Source organism: Arachis hypogaea, chromosome 15 (assembly GCF_003086295.3).
Source record: "Arachis hypogaea cultivar Tifrunner chromosome 15, arahy.Tifrunner.gnm2.J5K5, whole genome shotgun sequence".
NCBI classification, from domain to species: Eukaryota; Viridiplantae; Streptophyta; class Magnoliopsida; order Fabales; family Fabaceae; genus Arachis; species Arachis hypogaea.
The window spans coordinates 118,463,637-118,472,115 of NC_092050.1; the positions used below are offsets into that span (position 1 = coordinate 118,463,637).

Genomic DNA, 8,479 nt, shown 5'->3' on the forward strand with positions numbered 1-8,479 from the left:
ACTATCAATGAAACATAGCTTCAATCAAATGAGCGGGACTTATAGCTTTTTGCCTCTTGAATAGTTTTGGCATCTCACTTTATTCATTGAGGTTCAGAATGATTGGCATCTATAGGAACTCAGAGTTCAGATAGTGTTATTGATTCTCCTAGTTCAGTATGATGATTCTTGAACACAGCTATTTTATGAGTCTTGGCCGTGGCTTTAAGCACTTTGTTTTCCAGTTTTACCACCGGATACATAAATGCCACAGACACATAATTGGGTGAATCTTTTCAGATTGTGACTCAGCTTTGCTAAAGTCCCCAATTAGAGGTGTCCAGGGTTCTTAAGCACACTCTTTTTTTTTGTTTGCTTTGGACCTTGACTTTAACCGCTCAGTCTCAAGTTTTCACTTGACACCTACACGCCACAAGCACATGGTTAGGGACAGCTTGTTTTAGCCGCTTAGACCAGGATTTTATTCTTTAGGCCCTCCTATCCACTGATGCTCAAAGCCTTGGGATCCTTTTTATTTACCCTTGCCTTTTGGTTTTAAGGGTTATTGGCTTTTTGCTCTTGCCTCTTGGTTTTAAGAGCTTTTGGATTTTTCTGCTTGCTTTTTCTGCTTGCTTTTTCTTTTTCTTTCTATATTATTTTTTTTCGCCTATATTTTTTTTTTTTTCTGCAAGCTTTGTTCTTTGCTGCTTTTTCTTGCTTCAAGAATCATTTTTATGATTTTTCAGATTATCAAATAACATGTATCTTAGTCATCATTCTTTCAAGAGCCAACATATTTAACATTCTTAAACAACAATTTCAAAAGACATATGCACTGTTCAAGCATTCATTCAGAAAACAAGAAGCATTGTCACCACATCAATATAATTAAACTAAGTTCAAGGATAAATTCGAAACTCATGTTTTTCACTTTCTGCCAATCTGTCGCTTTATAATTGGACGATGAATGTTTCAGATTAATGCATCTTGAAAACTTTGTAGAACGTCTAATATATTTTTTTTTTAAAAAAATGAAAATATGTACATATAGAGTTTTTATCCTTTTGAGTCGGACAATTTCTGGATCTCAACTTGGTGCCTCATTAAAAAACCTTTTCAGGAAAAAGAGTGCATCCTATGATGAGATCTTTTACCTTCTCTAGCTATAGTACCTTCTTAGGTTGCAGGCGTGCCACGACCTAGGAAGTTCTCGCTCGTCGAGTTCGGATAGTCTGTAGTAGCCCTTCCCAAGTACTTCTATGACTCGGTAGGGTCCTTTCCAGTTTGCTGCCAGCTTTCCTTATCCGGGTCGAGTTGTTCCAATATCATTTCGGATTAGGATGAGATCATTCTCAGTGAAACCTCTTGGCACTACCTTTTGATTATATCTGGAAGCCATTCGACGTTTTAGTACTTCTTCCCTGATCCGAGCTCTTTCTTGGATTTCAGGAAGTAGGTCGAGCTCTTCCCTTTGAAGTTGGGAGTTGGCTTCTTCATTGTAATGGACCACTCTAGGCGACCTTTCCTCGATCTCTACCGGGATCATTGCCTCCGTTCCGTATGCTAATCGAAAGGGTGATTCCTTTGTGGTGGAATGTGGCATTGTTCGATATGCCCATAGGACTTGTGGAAGTTCTTCGGCCCAAGCTCCCTTTGCATCTTGCAATCTCCATTTTAGCCCGGCCAATATGACTTTGTTAGCAGCTTCGGCTTGTCCATTGGCTTGGGGATGTTCGATGGAGGTGAACTGGTGCTTTATGTTCAAGTCGGCTACTAATTTCCTGAAGCCTGCATCTGTGAATTGGGTGCCATTGTCTGTGGTGATGGAGTATGGAACCCCGAACCTTGTGACAATGTTCCTATATAGAAATTTTCGACTTCTTTGAGCAGTGGCGTTAGCTAGGGGTTCTGCCTCGATCCACTTTGTGAAATAGTCTACCCCTACTATAAGGAATTTAACTTGTCCCGATCCCTGGGGAAAGGGTCCGAGAAGGTCGAGTCCCCATTTCGCAAATGGCCAAGGTGAGGTTACGCTGATGAGCTCCTCTGGTGGGGCGATGTAAAAGTCGGCATGTTTTTGACATGGCGGACATGTCTTTACAAACTCTGTGGCCTCCTTTTGTAGAGTTGGCCAATAAAATCCTACCCGAAGTACTTTTTTGGTGAGTGCTTGTGCTCCGAGATGATTGCCACAGATGCCACTGTGTATTTCTTCTAGAACTTCCTTTGTTTTAGAAGTCGGTACACATTTTAGCAATGGTATTGAAATTCCTCTTTTGTATAGAGTATTATTTATGATAGTGTAGTATTGTGCCTCCCGTTTTAACCTTTTTGCCTCCTTATCATTTGTGGGAAGTGTTGATGTTTTGAGGTAGTTAATTATAGGAGTCATCCACCCTTGATCTAGACCTGTTATGGCTAGGATTTTTTCTTCTTCCGAGATTGACGGGTTCTGTAGTATTTCTTGGATGAGGCTTCTATTGTTGCCTCCTGGTTTGGTGCTGGCTAGTTTTGAGAGTGCGTCAGCTCAGGCATTCTGTTCGCTGGGTATGTGGCAGATCTCATATTCCCAAAATTGTCCGAGCTGTTCCCTGGTTTTACCCAGGTACTTTTTCATATTGGGGTCACTGGCTTGGTAGCTCCCCGTTATTTGTGAAGTAATCACTTGTGAGTCGCTGAAAATAATGAGTCTTTGAGCTCCAACCTCTTTAGCCAGCTTTAAATCAGCTAGTAGTGCCTCGTATTCTGCCTGGTTGTTTGAGGTAGGGAACCCGAATTTGAGAGAGTGTTCGATTTGGGTTCCTTGATTACTTTCTATTATCACACCTGCGCCGCTTCCAGTCTTATTCGAGGAACCGTCCACGTAGAGATTCCATTCTGTGGGGGTGTCCATGGTATCTGTAAATTCTGCAATGAATTCGGCTAAGTACTGTGATTTGATGGCTGTCCGAACTTCATATTGGAGGTCGAACTCGGATAACTCGACTGCCCATTGTAAGATTCTGCCTGCTAGATCTATTTTCTCTAATATCCCTTTTATGGGCTGGTTGGTCCGAACCTTAATGGTATGAGCCTGGAAGTACAGGTGAAGTCGTCGAGAGGTTAATATGAGAGCATAGGCAAACTTTTCTATTTTTTGGTAGTTCAGCTCGGATCCTTGTAATGCTTTACTTATAAAGTATACGGGTTATTGCCCACTGTTCTCTTCTCGAACGAGTGCTGAAGCTACTGCCCGACTTCCTACCGCGAGGTATAATATGAGTGGTTCTCCTTCTCGTGGCCGAGATAGGATATGTGGCCGTCCTAAGAATCTTTTGAAATCTTGGAAGGCTTGCTCACACTCCATTGTCCATTCAAACTTCTTTCCTTTCCTTAGAGTAGCATAGAAGGGGAGAGATCTTATCGCTGATCCCGCTAGGAATCTGGATAAGGCTGCTAGTCTCCCATTGAGTTGTTGTACCTCTTTGACACAAGTTGGGCTCTTCATGTTGAGTATGGCCTGGCATTTATCCGGATTTGCCTCAATTCCTCTTTGTGTGAGCATAAAACCTAAGAATTTGCCTGCTTCTACTGCAAAGGTGCATTTTGCAGGATTGAGTCGCATGCCATGCTTCTTTATAGTGTCGAACACTTGGACCAGGTTGGACAATAATGTCTCTTCACTTTGCGTCTTTATCAACATGTCGTCCACGTAGACTTCCATGATTTTTCCGATATGATCTAAAAAGACTTTATTCATTAGCCTTTGATAAGTAGCTCCCGCGTTCTTAAGACCAAAAGGCATCACAATGTAGCAGTAATTTGCTTTTGGTGTTAAAAACGAGGTCTTTTCTTGATCTGGTGGATACATGGGGATTTGATTGTATCCGGAATATGCATACATAAACGAGAGGTATTTATATCCGGAGGAGGCATCTACAAGAGCGTTGATGCTTGGGAGTGGATAAGGGTCTTTTTGGCAGGCTTTGTTGAGATCTGTATAGTCGGTGCACATTCGCCACTTCCCGTTTGATTTTTTCACCAAGACGACATTAGCTAACCACAATGGGTACTTGACTTCTCTTATGAATCTTGCCTCCAGTAGAGCTTTTACTTGCTCTTTCACAGCTTGGGATCTTTCGGGTTCGAGCTTTCTACACCTCTATTGTACTGGCCGAGATCCAGGGTAGACTGCTAGCTTATGACACATTAACTTGGGGTCTATGCCTGGCATGTCTGCAGCCTTCCACGAAAAGAGGTCGACGTTATCTCGTAAAACCTGTACGAGTGTTTCTTTTATGTCTTCTTTTAGAGTCGTGCCAATATTGGTTATTTTGTCCGAGGAGTCTTGATGAGCGGATAATTTATACGCTTTTTGGCATTGTTTTTACATAGTTTTCAGTATAATTTAGTTAGTTTTTAATATATTTTTATTAGTTTTTAAATAAAAATCACATTTCTGGATTTTACTATGAGTTTGTGTGTTTTTCTGTGATTTCAGGTATTTTCTGGCTGAAATTGAGGGACTTGAGCAAAAATCAGATTCGGAGGTTGAAGAAGGACTGCAGATGCTGCTAGATTTTGACCTCCCTGCAATCAAAGTGGATTTTCTGGAGCTACAGAACTCCAAATGGCGTGCTCTCAATTGCGTTGGAAAGTAGACATCCAGGGATTTCCAGCAATATATAATAGTCTATACTTTGTCCGAGTTTAGACGACGCAAACTGGCATTCAACGCCAGTTCCATGCTGCATTCTAGAGTTAAACGCCAGAAACAGGTTGCAAAGTGGAGTTAAACGGCAAAAACAGATTACAAACTGGCGTTCAACTCCAAGAGAAGCCTCTACACGTGTAAAGCTCAATGCTCAGCCTAAGCACACACCAAGTGGGACCGGAAGTGGATTTCTGCATCATTTACTCATTTCTGTAAACCCTGGTAACTAGTTTAGCATAAATAGGACTTTTTACTATTGTATTTACATCTTTGGATTATATTTTGATCTTTTGATCACGTTTAGGGGGCTGGCCATTCGGCCATGCCTGGACCTTATCACTTATGTATTTTCCACAGTAGAGTTTTTACACTCCATAGATTAAGGTGTGGATCTCTGCTGTTCCTCATGAATTAATACAAAGTACTACTGTTTTTTTATTCAATTCAAGCTTATTCCTTCTCTAAGATATCCATTCGCACCCAAGAACATGATGAATGTGATGATTATGTGACGCTCATCATCATTCTCACCTATGAACGCGTGCCTGACAAACACTTCCGTTCTACATGCAAACAAGCTAGAATGAGTATCTCTTAGATATCTAATACAGAGGACCGAGTCCGAGATATTAGAATCTTCGTGGTATAAGTTAGAACCCATGGACGGCCATTCTTGAGATCTGGAAAGTCTAAACCTTGTCTGTGATATTCCGAGTAGGATCTGGGAAGGGATGGCTGTGACGAGCTTCAAATTCGCGAGTGCTGGGCATAGTGACAGACGCAAAAGGATAATAAATCCTATTCCAGTATGATCGAGAACCGACAGATGATTAGCCATGCAGTGACAGTGCATTGGACCATTTTCACAGAGAGGATGGGATGTAGCCATTGACAACGGTGATGCCCTACATAAAGCTTGCCATGGAAAGGAGTAGGAATGATTGGATGAAGACAGCAGAAAAGCATAGGTTCAGAAGAACGAAAGGCATCTCTATACACTTATCTGAAATTCTCACCAATGAATTACATAAGTATCTCTATCCTAGTTTATATTTCAATTATGTTTTAATTATCAAATCTCCATAACTATCTGAATCCGCCTGACTGAGATTTACAAGGTGACCATAGCTTACTTCAAGCCGACAATCTCCGTGGGATCGACCGTTACTCACGTAAGGTTTATTACTTGGACGACCCAGTGCACTTGCTGGTTAGTTGTGCGGAATTGTGACAAAGTGTGATTCACGTTTGAGAGCACCAAGCCATTGGCGCCATTGTTGAAGATCACAATTTCGCATACCAAGTTTTTGGCGCCGTTGCCGGGGATTGTTCGAGTTTGGACTACTGACGGTTCATCTTGTTGCTCAGATTAGGTAATTTTATTTTAGTTTTAAGCTTTTTATTTCCTATTTTCGAAAAATACAAAAAAATTATTTTCCTCTTTTTCGTTTTTCCCAATTATTTTTCGAAAAATAAAAAAAAATTTATAAAATCATAAAATCAAAAATATTTTTGTGTTTCTTGTTTGAGTCTAGAGTCAAGTTTTAAGTTTTGTGTCAATTGCATCTTTTTAATTTTCTAAAAAAATTATTTTTGAAAATTTCATTTATTGCATTCTTCATAATCTTCAAGTCGTTCTTGGCCAGTCTTCTTGTTTGATCTTCATATTTTCTTGTTTTGTGTCTTTCCTTATTTTTCATATGCATTCTTAAATTATTAATGCCTAAAGAATAAAAATTTTTAAGTTTGGTGTCTTGCATGTTTTCTTTTCTTGAAAATTTTTCAAAAATAAGTCTTGATGTTCATCTTGACATTCAAAGTGTTCTTGGTGTTCATCTTGACATTCAAAGTATTCTTGCATGCATCATGTGTTTTGATCCAAAATTTTCATGCATTGAGTCTTTTTGATGTTTTTCTCTTTCTTTATTAAAATTCAAAAATTAAAAAAATATCTTTCCCTTTTTCACTCATAAATTTTTGAAAATTTGAGTTGATTTTTTCAAAACTTTTTAAAATTTAGTTGTTTCTTATGAGTCAAATCAAATTTTCAATTTAAAAATTCTATCTTTTACAAATCTTTTTCAAAAATCAAATCTTTTTCAATTTTTCTTTCATATTTTCAAAAATTTCAAATTAATTTTCAAAATCTTTTTCTTATTTTTATTCCATATTTTCGAATTCAATGCTAACAATTAATGTGATTGATTCAAAAATATTAAGTTTGTTACTTGCCTAATAAGAAAGGTTCAATCTTTAAATTTTAAAATCAAATTTTTTTGTTTCTTGTTAGTCAAGTAATCAACTTTAATTTTCAAAATCAAATCTTTTTAAAATTCTTTTTCAAATCTTTTTCAAATTAAATTTCAATCACATCTTTTTCAAAATTTAATTTCAAAATCTTTTCTAACTTTTTATCTTTTCAAATTTGATTTTCAAATCTTTTTCAATTAACCACTTTACTTTTTATTTGATTCTTATCTTTTTCAAAAATACCTAACTAACTCACTCTCTAATTTTCGAAAATCCCTTCCCTCTTTCTCAAATTTCCTTTTTAATTAACTAATTGTTTTGATTTCAATTTAATTTGATTTCAATTTTAATTTTCAAATTTTAACTTTAATTTTAAATATTTTTATTTTATTTTATTTAAATTTTTGAATTCTTCTCTTCCTCACCTCCTTCTATTTATTTATTCATCTACTAACACTTCTCCTCCACCCAAAAATTCGAACCCCATCCCCCTCTCTTTGTTCGAATTTTTCCTCTTCCCCTTCTTACATTCTTCTCTTCTTATACTTGCATAAGGAATCTCTATACTATGACATAGAGGATTCCATATTTTCTTTTGTGTTCTCTTCTTTTTCATATGAGCAGGAACAAGGATAAGAACATTCTTGTTGAAGCCGATCCTGAACCTGAAAGGACTCTGAAGAGGAAGCTAAGGGAAGCTAAAGCTCAACTCTCTGGAGAAAATCTGACAGAAATTTTCGAAAAGGAAGGAGACATGGCCGAAAATAATAACAATACAAGGAAGATGCTTGGTAACTTTACTGTACCAAATTCCAATTTACATGGAAGAAGCATCTCAATCCCTGCCATTGGAGCAAACAATTTTGAGCTTAAACCTCAATTAGTTTCTCTGATGCAACAGAACTGCAAGTTTCATGTACTTCCATCCGAAGATCCTTTTCAGTTCTTAACTGAATTCTTGCAGATCTGTGATACTGTTAAGACCAATGGGGTTGATCCCAGGTCTACAGGCTTATGCTTTTCCCGTTTGCTGTAAGAGACAGAGCTAGAGTATGATTGGACTTTCAACCTAAAGATAGCCTGAACTCTTGGGATAAGTTGGTCACAGCTTTCTTAGCCAAGTTCTTTCCTCCTCAAAAGCTTAGCAAGCTTAGAGTGGATGTTCAAACCTTCAAACAAAAGGAAGGTGAGTCCCTCTATGAAGCTTGGGAGAGATACAAGGAACTGACCAAAAAGTGTCCTTCTGACTTGCTTTCAGAATGGACCATCCTGGATATATTCCATGATGGTCTGTCTGAGCTATCAAAGATGTCCTTGGACCACTCTGCAGGTGGATCCATTCCCCTTAAGAAAACACCTACAGAAGCTCAAGAACTCATTGACATGGTTGCAAATAACCAGTTCATGTATACTTCTAAAAGGAATCCTGTGAGTAATGGGACGCCTATGAGGAAGGGAGTTCTTGAAATTGATACTCTGAATGCCATATTGGCTCAGAATAAAATATTGACTCAGCAAGTCAATATGATCTCTTAGAGTCTGAATGGATTTAAGGAA

General features: G+C 38.1%; 1 non-coding gene across 1 annotated transcript; it reads right to left on the reverse strand.

Moving 5' to 3' along the window:
• Positions 1 to 8,068: 8,068 nt before the first annotated feature.
• Positions 8,069 to 8,172, reverse strand: LOC112753779 (small nucleolar RNA R71). The gene has a single exon (XR_003178146.1). It is a non-coding gene; the product is annotated as a small nucleolar RNA R71 (small nucleolar RNA).
• Positions 8,173 to 8,479: the final 307 nt, after the last annotated feature.